Genomic DNA, 12,637 nt, shown 5'->3' with positions numbered 1-12,637 from the left:
ATTCTGGACAGTGACACTCACCAGGAACACCAACGATAGCCAGGAAGGGATAATAAAAATATTGAATAACAAGAAGAGCGTAATAGATCTGCGATGATAATGACGACCAATCAAATGCAGAAAGATACCAAACATAATCGGATAAGGTCCTGTATATTGTTGGAATATTCCTGTCTAATGTTCCCAGATTCTGATCCATTGTTGGCACATTCCAGTCTAATGTTCTCAGATTCTGATCCATGTTTGGAACATTCCAGTCTAATGTTCCCAGATTCTGATCCATTGTTGGAACATTCCAGTCGAATGTTGTCAGATTCTGATCCATGTTTGGAACATTCCTTCTGATGTTCTCAGATTCTGATCTCTCCTCCCCCTCTCTCTGGATCTGCTGATCCCTATCAGTGCTGTCGGTGATGCTCCCGCTCATGTTATGGGATAACACATTGAACGGAGCACATTTATCATTAAAAGATGGAAACCCTCCACTGGGATAATTAGAATCCATGGAGATTGGCATTAATCGCACTTACTGAACAAATAGGCTCAGTTAACCTGTTCAAAACAACACTTTTCATATACTGGTTTTGGATGGAATGGATGAGGGTTGCTGAGGGATGGATCATAAATCTTTAAATCTTTTAAATCTTTTTTTTAACTTGTATATGAGAGTATTAATAGGACAGGGGTCTATATGTGTTCCACTCTGTTTATGAAAGGAGGCAGTTATAAAATAACAGATCGGTTGCATAAAAGAAAATCGGGTGGGCAAGTTTCTCGATACCTGAACCCAAAGTACGGTACTTATTGACCAGTGTGCGGACACTCCTGGTTTTAAAGGCCTGTTGCCAAATCCTTTCATAATCTTGAGACAGAGCATTGAGACTGCTGGTCAGGAACAGGCCGAGGCAATTCTGTCCCTATGGGCCTCTTACAGAGGGATAAGAGAAGACCATTCAGTCCATACTAGCCTGTTGCTACTTGAAAAGGTGGAAAGCTGAAATATTGGCACATTTTGCCGAAAGAATAATTCAAAACGATGAGATACATCGCTGCAGCTGTATGAAATGTTACTGAGAGGGCACCTGGTGTAAATAGTGTTGTTTGTGTTTCTGGAACTGAGAAGGAATAGACCTCCATTAGATCCAGTTTACCGGCTGCTAATAATCCACGGGTTGCTGTCTCATTTATTGTCTCGGATCTGCTACACAGGGACAGGAGGAGGCCATGAAGCCTCTTGAGTCTATTTCAGAGGGACAAGAGGAGGCCATGAAGCCTCTTGAGTCTATTTCAGAGGGACAGGAGGAGGTCATTCAGCCTCTCGAGCCTGTTCCAGAGGGGCGGAAATGTTTATTTAACATTTCAAGTCTGTTACACATAAATATTAGTTTTAAACGAGTTGTGGAATAGTAAAGACCTGATGTAAACATTAAAGTTCTAACTTTGAACAAGGCCAATTTTGACAGTGTTAGGCGAGCCCTGTGAAAGGCTGATTGGAATACCCTATTCACAGGTAAAGGGATGGTTGGAAAATGCAAGGCCATCAAAACTTGGATCCAGTGAGTCCAGAGCCAACGTATTCCCATTAGTGAGAGGGGCAAGTCTGGTGGGTGCAGGGAGTGCTGGATGACCAGATATATTGATGCTCTGGTCAAGGTAACGAAGGAGGCATATGTCAGGTAAACAGAGCTGAGATTAAGTGAATCCCGAGAGGAGTATAAGGGCAATAAGTGTATAGTCAATGTGGAAATTTGGGCCAGAAAAATGTGGACATGAGATGGCTTTAGAAATAGGGTTAACAAGGCATTGAAGCAACTCTACACATCCTTTAATTGCAAAATTTTAACTAGGGAGAGAATAGGGCACATTAAAGATCAGTAAGGCTACGTATGTGTGGAACCACAGGAGATGGAAGGGATACTAAACAAGTATGTTTCCTAGTATTTAATGTAGAAGAGATTACAAGAGCGAGAGAATGAAGAAATACATAGTGATATCTTGAAAAGTATCTATATTACAAGGAGATGTTGGACATTTTAAAACACATAAAGGTGAACAAATCCCTGGGACATGATCAGTTGTATCCCAGAATATTGTGGGAAGCTAGGAAAGAAATTGCTCAGCCTTTTGCTGATATATCTGTAATATTGATTTCCACAGGTGAGGTGGCAAAAGAGTGGAGGTTTGCTAACATAGTGTCATTATTTCAGAAATTAAGGAAAACCCAGGTAACTATAGATCGGTGAGCCTGACGTCAATGGTGACGAAATTGTTGGAGGGGATTTTGAAGGAAATGATGTGTATGCATTTAGAAAGACAAGGACTGAAGACGGCTTTGTACATTGGAGATCACGTCTAACTGACTCGGTGTAATCTTTTGAGGAAGTGATGAAGATGACTGATGAAGGCAGGACAGTGGATGTTGTCTTCATGGAATTCAGTAAGAAAACCAAAATGTTCTACATGGTAGACTGGTTAGCAAAGTTAGACTTCCTCGGATCCAGGGACAGCTCGCCATTTAGGTCCAAACTTTTCTTGAATATCGGAGACAGGATGTGACAGTTGGCATTTGTTCATTAAACTTGGAGACCTGTGACCAGTGGCACTGCTCGCAAAGATCAATAGTGGGTCCACTGCTTTTTGTTAATTATACAAATCATTTGCACTTGAGTATATGAAGTATGGTCAGTAAGGTTGTAGATAATTCCAAATTTGGTGGTGTCGTCGACAGTGAAGACTGATCTCTCACAATATAATGGGAACTTAATGAGCTGAGCTGAGGAGTGGCAGATGGAGTTTATTTTAGATAAATGTGAGGTGTTGCATTTTGGCAAGAAACATCAGGGCCAGACATATAGGTAGGATCCTGTTGAAAATTGCCAATCAAGGAGAGCTCCATAGAAATTATAGAATCCCTACAATTAGGAAACAGGATTTTCGGCCCATCGAGGCCACACCGTCCCTCAAAACAGTATCCCACTGGACAAACCCCAACCCTATCCCTCTCAGCCTGCATTTCCCATGGCTAATGCACCTCGCCCTCACATCCAAGGGTACTATGCACAATTTAGGATGGCCAACCTACCCTTAACTGTATATCTTTATACTGTCGGAGGGAAACATAGCATCCAGAGGAAACTCACACAGACACGGGGAGAATGTACAAACTCCACACAGCCAGTCATTCAAAGATGGAATTAAACCCCGATCGCTGCCCTGTGAGGCACCTTGTGGTGCAGGTTCTCTGTTCCTTGAAATTGCCGTCACAGGTAGGCAGTGCAGTGAAGAAGGCACTCGATGTTCTTCCCTTTATTGGTGTGTGCTTTGAGTCTATGCGTTTGCATGACATATTGCATCTGTCCAGGACATTGGTTTGCCTACTTTTGTAATATTGCCTTTAATTCTGGTCAACCTGCTGTCGGAAAGATGTTATCAAACTTGAAAGGATGCGGAAGAGATTTAAAAGAATGTTGCAGGTGTTGGGGGGTTAGAGTTACAGAGAGAGTTTGAATAAGCTGGGGCTATTTTCAAGTGTTGAGGCAGAGGGTGGACCTTAAAGAAGTTTATAAAATCAGGAGGGGCATAGAAAAAGTAAAAAGTCAATGTATTTTCCCAGGATAGGCAATTCCAAATATAGAATATAATGGCTTAAGGTGAGAGGAGAAAGATTTAAAAAGGGACGTGAGGGACAACATTTTCATACAGAGTCTGCTGTGTGTATGGATTGAACAGACAAAAGAGGTGGTGGAGGCAGGTACAGTTACACCATTTAAAAGGCATTTGGATGGATACATGCATGGGAAGTCTTTAGAGAGAGATGGGCCAAGTGCTGGCAAGGGAGACGAGATTAATTTAGGATATTTGGTTGGTATAGATGACCAGACCGAAGGATCTTTTTCCTTGCTTTCCATCTCTGAGAGTCTATTGATTCTTGAGAGTTTAACACGGGAACAGGAGGGGGCTATTCAGCTTCTGAATTCTGTCAGTCAGCTGGTTTGCTCAACTACTGACAGTCAAATACAAAAATGAATCATTGAGATTTTGATGGTGTTTTACAGAAACAGGAGAAAGGCTTTTAGACAAGAAAAGCTGTAAAGAATGTGAAGAGGCCATTCAGTCCCTCACCTCCATTCCACAGGAGCAACAGGTGAGCACAGAGCGATTGGAGCCTGTTACTCTGGAGTAAGAGGTGGACATCTATTTTCACAAAACTTCGATTAGGAGGCAGTCAATCAACTGCTCGTGACTGGGACACAGGAAGAGGAGGGAGTTACTCAGCTGCTGAAGACTGGGACAAAGGAACAGGAGACAGTCACTCAACTGCTCGAGACTGGGAAACAAGATCAGGAGTGAGTCATTTAACTGCTCGAGATTGGGACACAGGCACAGGAGGGATTCACTCAGCTGCTGAAGACTGGGACACAGGAACAGGAGTCAGTTATTCTACTGCTCGAGGCTGGGACACAAGATAAGGAGGGAGTCACACAACTGCTCGAGACTGGGACACAGGCACAGGAGGCAGTCACTCAACTGCTCGAAACTGGGACAGAGGGACAGGAGGGAGTCATTCAACTGCTCGAGATGGGGACACAGGCACAGGAGGCAGTCACTCAACTGCTCGAGATTGGGACACAGGAACAGGAGGGAGTCACTCAACTGCTCAAGATTGGGACAGAGGAACAGGAGGGAGTCACTCAACTGCTCACGATTGGGACACAGGAACAGGAGGGAGTCACTCAACTGCTCAAGATTGGGACACAGGAAAAGGAGGGAGTCACTCAACTGCTCAAGATTGGGACAGAGGAACAGCAGGGAGTCACTCAACTGCTCAAGATTGGGACACAGGGACAGGAGGGAGTTACTCAACTGCTCAAGATTGGGACAGAGGGACAGGAGGGAGTCACTCAACTGCTCAAGATTGGGACAGAGGAACAGGAGGGAGTCACTCAACTGCTCAGGATTGGGACACAGGGGCAGGAGGGAGTCACTCAGCTGCTCAAGTTTGGGACAGAGGAACAGGAGGGAGTCACTCAACCGCTCAAGATTGGGACAGAGGAACAGGAGGGTGTCATTCAACTGCTCAAGATTGGGTCAGAGGAACAGGAGGGAGTTACTCAACTGCTCAAGATTGGGACAGAGGAACAGGAGGGAGTCAATCAACTGCTCAAGATTGGGACAGAGGAACAGGAGGGAGTCACTCAACTGCTCAAGATTGGGACAGAGGAACAGGAGGGAGTCACTCAACTGCTCAAGTTTGGGACACAGGGACAGGAGGGAGTCACTCAACTGCTCACGATTTGGACACAGGAACAGGAGGGAGTCACTCAACTGCTCAAGATTGGGACACAGGAACAGGAGTCAGTTATTCTACTGCTCGAGGCTGGGACACAAGATAAGGAGGGAGTCACTCAACTGCTCGAGACTGGGACACAGGCACAGGAGGCAGTCACTCAACTGCTCGAAACTGGGACAGAGGGACAGGAGGGAGTCATTCAACTGCTCGAGATGGGGACACTGGCACAGGAGGCAGTCACTCAGCTGCTCGAGACTGGGACACAGGGACAGGAGGTAGTCATTCAACTGCTCGAGATTGGGACACAGGAACAGGAGGGAGTCACTCAACTGCTCGAGATTGGGACACAGGAACAGGAGGGAGTCACTCAACTGCTCACGATTGGGACACAGGAACAGGAGGGAGTCACTCAACTGCTCAAGATTGGGACACAGGAAAAGGAGGGAGTCACTCAACTGCTCAAGATTGGGACAGAGGAACAGCAGGGAGTCACTCAACTGCTCAAGATTGGGACAGAGGAACCGACGGAGTCACTCAACTGCTCATGATTGGGACACAGGGACAGGAGGGAGTCACTCAACTGCTCATGATTGGGACAGAGGAACAGGAGGGAGTCACTCAACTGCTCAGGATTGGGACACAGGGGCAGGAGGGAGTCACTCAACTGCTCAAGATTGGGACAGAGGAACAGGAGGGAGTCACTCAACCGCTCAAGATTGGGACAGAGGAACAGGAGGGTGTCATTCAACTGCTCAAGATTGGGTCAGAGGAACAGGAGGGAGTTACTCAACTGCTCAAGATTGGGACAGAGGAACAGGAGGGAGTCACTCAACTGCTCAAGATTGGGACAGAGGAACAGGAGGGAGTCACTCAACTGCTCAAGATTGGGACAGAGGAACAGGAGGGAGTCACTCAACCGCTCATATTTGGGACACAGGGACAGGAGGGAGTCACTCAACTGCTCACGATTTGGACACAGGAACAGGAGGGAGTCACTCAACTGCTCAAGATTGGGACACGGACTGGAGGGAGTCACTCAACTGCTCAAGATTGGGACACAGGGACAGGAGGGAGTTACTCAACTGCTCAAGATTGGGACAGAGGGACAGGAGGGAGTCACTCAACTGCTCAAGATTGGGACAGAGGAACAGGAGGGAGTCACTCAACTGCTCAAGATTGGGACACAGGGACTGGAGGGAGTCACTCAACTGCTCAAGATTGGGGCAGAGGAACAGGAGGGAGTCACTCAACTGCTCAAGATTGGGACAGAGGAACAGGAGGGAGTTACTCAACTGCTCAAGATTGGGACACAGGGACAGGAGGGAGTCACTCAACTGCTCTAGATTTGGACACAGGAACAGGAGGGAGTCACTCAACCGCTCGAAACTGGGACACAGTGAAATCTAGAGGCTAGTGAGGCCTGAAGATCCTGTTACGCAGGAACAGGAGGAGGGGACTCACTCCCCACCAGTATGGGACACTGGGAGAGAAGGGGAGTTTGCTCGGAACAAACACAAATATATGAATAAGTTGCATTCGTGGTCCACACAATCCTGCCCCACCATTCACTAAGACCACGGCTGATCTGATGGTGGTTCCCTCATTCCATTTTACGGAGACTGTCCTCTCTGCAGCCTCTGCTCCATTTGTTGGTCATGTTGCCGACACAGATGCTGCAACAACAGTCCCCATGACTTATCCAGAGGGTCGGGTCTAATCGGATGAGTCTGGATTTGACGGGTCCAATAACAAGAATGAAAACACAAAATAAAGATATAGCCAGATGTTTCGTTCTCTCACATTTGCAATCCAACTCACATAACCAGCCCGTCCATTATACTTTCAGGATGGAGCACTATGTAGATATGGCTGGCGTACTGCAGAATACAACCCAGCAATGTCCAGAATGGAACTCTGTGCAGCCCACACCAATGCTGGATCTATTATCCTGGGCTAAATGTCCAGCGTGGGGAGCTGTGCAGACCACACTGGTTCATTCATATATAAACCCAGACTGTTACATTGTTCGGTAACACTGTGTTAGATCACTGCCCATTTTGGGAATCTTGCAGCCAATGTTGGAAGTGACAGGATGTGCAGCTCCCATCCATTTACAGCTCAATATCTCCACTGTGCCTTCACAAGGGGTGCCATGGATGTGAAAATCACTGCGATGTAGAGATGTAAATGGAAACAGTTTAAATACGAATAGTTCTGATTAAGGTGAGTATCACACCAGTATATCAAGTTGAAATACCTGAGATAATATCTAATGAGGTTTCGTGAATGGTGCAAAGTAGTTAGAGGGGGATGGTAATGTTATAGTGGTTGCACTATATCAACAATGTGAATTAGAGGAACAAATATGCAGGGGGACTGGGGAGACTTGCAGGAACAATAGGGTTGTTATAATAGGTGATTTTAATTTTCCTAACATAGACTGGGACTTCCAGATGGTTAAGAACTTAGATGGAATGTAATTTGTTAAGTGTGTTCAGCAAAGTTTTCACAATCCATATATAGAGTATCGTACTCGGAAAGGGACAAACACGACCTACTGTTGGGAAATAGGGCAGGATAGGTGAAGGAGATAAAGTAGGGGGAGCATTTTGGTAAAAGTGTTTAGAGTTGTATTAATTTTAAAATAGTTATGGGAGGGACAAAATTGGTCCACAGGTTCAAGTTCTAAATTGGGGCAAGGCGTATGTTGTTGGAGTTAGACAGGGGATGATTGGAGTTGGTTGATTCCGTGCAAGTGGGAAGGCTTTACAAGTGAGATAGCTCGAGTTCAAGGTTTCCATTTTCCTGTGAGGGTGAAGGTTATGTGAGACGGGAAGAGAGAACTCTGGATGTCAAGATATATTGAGGCTTTGACCAGAAAAAAGGAGGCCTGGCTCATGTTCAGACAGCTGGGACCAAGGGAATCCCTGGAGGTATATACAGGGGATAGAGGAATTTACTGAAGAAGGATATCAGCAAGGCCATAAGGGGGTATGAGTTAGTTTTGGCTGAGAAGATTAGAGTGAGTCCAAATTCAGTATAGTAAAGATAAAGAGCAACTAGAGAGAGAATAGGATGCTTTAAAATCTAAAACCGGCATGCATGCGTAAAACCTCAAGAGATGGGTGAAGTCCTCAATTTCCCCTCTGTGCTTATCATGAAGAAAGATATGAAGACCTGTGACCTTTGGGAGGTTAGTTGTGATATCTTGGTACAGTCCACATCACAGTAGAGTTGCTGTTGGACATATTAGAACGCACAAAGTCAGACAAATCTCTTGGTTCTGACCAGATAAATCTGAGAGCACTGTAAGAGGCGAGAGAAAAAGCTTAGGGACCAAGATCCCGGAAACCTGGGCTGTAGCAAATGTTGTGCCCTTATTCAAGAAGGGCTGCAAAAAAAAAGCCTAGGAAATATAGAACAGTAAGCTTCACACCTGTTTTCGGTAAACCACTTGAGAAGGTTCTGAGAGATAAGATGTGCATGCATTTGGAAAGACAGAGTTTGACTTGGAGCAGTCAGCATGGCTTTGTGCGTGGCAGATCATGCCTTACAAATTTTGTTAGAGATTTTTGAGTAAGTGGCCAGGAAGGTTGATGAGAGCAGGGTTGTAGACATATTCTATATGGATTTCAGTAATGGCTTTGATAAGGTTCCACATAGTAGGCCGCTCTAGAAGGTTAGATCGCATGGAATCCAAGGTGAACTGGCAAATTAGACTGAGCTGCCAGTGTAAGTGGTTGAAGTGGACACACTAACAACGTTGAAAAGGCATTTGGACAAATACACAGATAGGAAAGGATTAGCTGGATACAGAGCAAAGGCAGAGAAATGGCAGATTGGTAGATGAGGGGCAATTACACCATGGTTTGTTGACGGAGCACGGTGGGCGTATTGGATGGGCGAGTACAGAGGGGGTTTCCATCCCAGAGGGTACCACACCACCAGCCCTACCGAGCATGGCCTGTGCTCACTACCAAATTCAGTGCAGTATTTGAGGTCTGAAGAAATGCCCAGCAATACAGGACAAGCATCAATAACCTTCTCCGCTCTGTCAGGATAAGGGTCACCGTATTCTGTCTGCTCCCTCACAATCACTGTATATCTGTGATTGCGACTACTCCCGAAAAAGGCTCATGGTCCCCCACTCTCACTACTGCATACAACACCTTCTCTCTCTCTCTCTTTCTCTCTCTCTCTCTCCGTCCTTTGCAATACCTCCCACACAGTCATAGAACATTCTGGTGAATGCCGATTATAGAATGTTCCAGATAATGTACCAAATATTTCCCAGTTTCAGGAAAATGTTAGTGTCCCAGTGTGCAACACATAAGAGTCACTTGACTCACCTTAATGATATTAAACCAAAAACAACTTCTAAACACGTCTTGTTACAAATACAAATTCGAGCAGAGAACATTTTTACCCTCAGGCGTTATCTTGACCGTTATCTGAACTGTACCACTTTCCTTATTATGAATATTTCTTTTTCCCTTTGTCTGTGACTGTTTCTGTCTGTAACAGTTACACAGTCTCCCACTCAGTTGGCTGGACGGCCGGTTTGTGATGTAGAGGGAGGGCCACAGCGCAGGTTCAGTTCCTCACACTGACAGAGATTACCATGAAGGGGACATTCTCTCAGCCTCACCCCATCACCCGAGATGTGGTGATCCTCAGGATAAACCACCATGAATGGTCTCTCTAATGAGAGTTTTTTGGGACGGTATTCTATCAATGTTAGCATTTTAATTTTAAAAAATATTTTAAAAGAGACTTTTAATATTATAATAAACCAATAACAACACAACTCAAATATCTGAAAAAAATTACATCCAATAATCGGTAATTCTTTCATTAGCTCTGTTCTGATCTCAATCACTCTGAGATGGAGCTCATCAGATGCAGCAACTTGTGAAGCTTCAATTCAATTAGATTTTCAATAACATAATCTTCATTAATTCTGATTTCCTGCAGTTTCCCATTTTAACCAGTCACTCTTTTCCTCACTATTTCTGGAAATTAGTTTCTGTACCTTCCTCTGTGGAAATGGAACCAATGCATTCATCTCAGCAGGTAGATGGCTGCAGTCAGCTCGTGAATATATTGGAGGACTGCACTTCAGAGATGGTGGATATATTACCCACTGCTGCCTGCAAAGTTCCAGTATCAATCCAGTTTAATTCATCGTGAGTGCCAGCACAGTCCTGTCCCTGGTATGAGACTACAGGTTATAATGAAGGAGGGGATACAGCTCAGTGACAACCTCAATTTTGAGACAAGCTGGTATTACACTTTACACCTGAATAGGTGCAGCTTAGACAAATGTTCCTGGAAATCCCAGAGAGTATAGTACAGTGCCCTGCTCCTCCCTGTTTACACAGCTTCCCTTCTTTGTAGTCGCAGCTCCACTTGTTTACCATGGACCCAGACACACTGCAAATGCAGTATTCAGAGTGGGGTCCACAGACCTTCGGGTATCCCTGAATGAACCCAGTAGCTGACATCACAATCCTGAGAACACCATCCACAGAACCTCCACTGACTTTCTAGATGACAGCAGCAAGTCAATTCCCCACACCCACAGTGCATTCACTCAGTGTTGAAAATGCCTCGGGCTCCTCAGTTTCGCTTCCTGGCTGAGAAAGCTCTTACATCTCCACACAGTCGTACAATAATAGTTCCTCTCTCCAAAGAAGCAGATGACAATGGAACAATATGTTTATCTATATCTCAGCAACTACAAGTATTGCTGATGGAGTTGATCACCACACTCAGACGAGAGATAGAGGGAACATAACTCACAGTAAGCAGGGACATCCCATAATAAATTAGATATTCAGGAATATGTGATAAGGGGAAATATTAGAATAACTTCCCGTTGTGTTTTCCTTCTAGTCCATCGTCAGCTATCCTTTTGTTTGCTTTACCTTTCTCTCTCTCTCACACACACACACACACACAAACCCACTCTTTCTCTCTTTCTTTCTCTCTCTCTCGCTGGACATCATCCACTCAACACAAACCTCCCGCTCACCCTTCCAAACATCCCTGATATCATAATGTTATTTCACAGTTGCATTCAGTTTTTATAGGTTTACTTAACTCGAAACGGTATTTGTGTTTCTTCCGACAGACTGCCATACCTGCAGAGATTCTCCAACATTCTTTCAGACGGTGGAGAATTTCATTTCAGATCGCCAGCAATCACATTTCCTTGGTTATTTCACCTTTAATGTTGTTGTTTCGCGGGTTGCCAGCATCACTGGTAAGGGCAACATTTGTTGTTCATCACAACTGCCCTTGACCACGCGGCCATTTGTCATGGCAATATGGAGGCAACTATATTGTTGTGGGTCTGAGGTGACACTAAGTTCAGACAGGGCAAACATATTAGGTTTCTTTACCGAAGGTTATCAATAAAATAAGAAAAGAAATCCTGATGTTTTATGGTTACCATGTGTGAAATTAGGTTTCATTCCAATTTTTGGCATTGGAATTTAAATTTAGTCATCGACTGTGGTAGGATTTCAGGCAATGCTTCTGGATTCATATCGTGTGTCACTGAATTACACTGTCAGTGACATTATTACTCTATTTAAGAGTCCCTGTTGTGAAGTAACTGTAGAAACAAGAACATGTTTGTGGTAAAACTATTTGGAACTGGAAGAGAGGTCAGAAGAGAACTGAAGCCATAAAATTTGTCGTTAATGGAGGGGTAGATGATGGCGAAGTCAGCAACAGAACTCAGGCAGAGCTGGAGATTGGGGATATTATGAAGGTGGGTGTCGGCAGGTTTGATGACAGAGAGAATATGGAGACATAAAACAGTTCATGGTGAAAAGGAGAGTCAAGGTTCCGAACAGTCTTATTCCTTCTCAGATGTTTATGAGTACGTAGTTTGGAAATGCATGAGAAGGAAGTGGCGTTTGTGACGGAAAGTTTATGTATTTGTTAAATATAATCAACCAGAATAGCAATAACATTCAGCATCATTTATAGAATTGACAGAGATAGTCTTACCAGGAACACCAATAATAGCGAGGATGGGATAGTACCCAGCTTGAATAATGTACAGTACTGATCGTATCCGCAAAGGTAACTCCGGCCAATCCTGAGAAAGATAGTAAAGACCCGAGAATAAACTCCTGTTCATTGTTGGAACATTCCAGCCTAATGTTCTCAGATTTTGATCCATTGTTGGAACATTCTAATGTTCTCAGATTCTGATCTCTCTCTCTCTTTCTCTGTAGCTGCTGATCCCAATCCTGTTGAGGTTGACTCTACCCCGAATACTATGGCATAACAAGGTGAAGTAATTCCCTCATTATGGAACGAGGGAAATCCTCC

Source organism: Chiloscyllium punctatum, chromosome 38 (assembly GCF_047496795.1).
Source record: "Chiloscyllium punctatum isolate Juve2018m chromosome 38, sChiPun1.3, whole genome shotgun sequence".
NCBI classification, from domain to species: domain Eukaryota; kingdom Metazoa; phylum Chordata; class Chondrichthyes; order Orectolobiformes; family Hemiscylliidae; genus Chiloscyllium; species Chiloscyllium punctatum.
The sequence above is the reverse complement of the archived record's forward strand: the minus strand, read 5'-3'. Positions refer to the sequence as shown.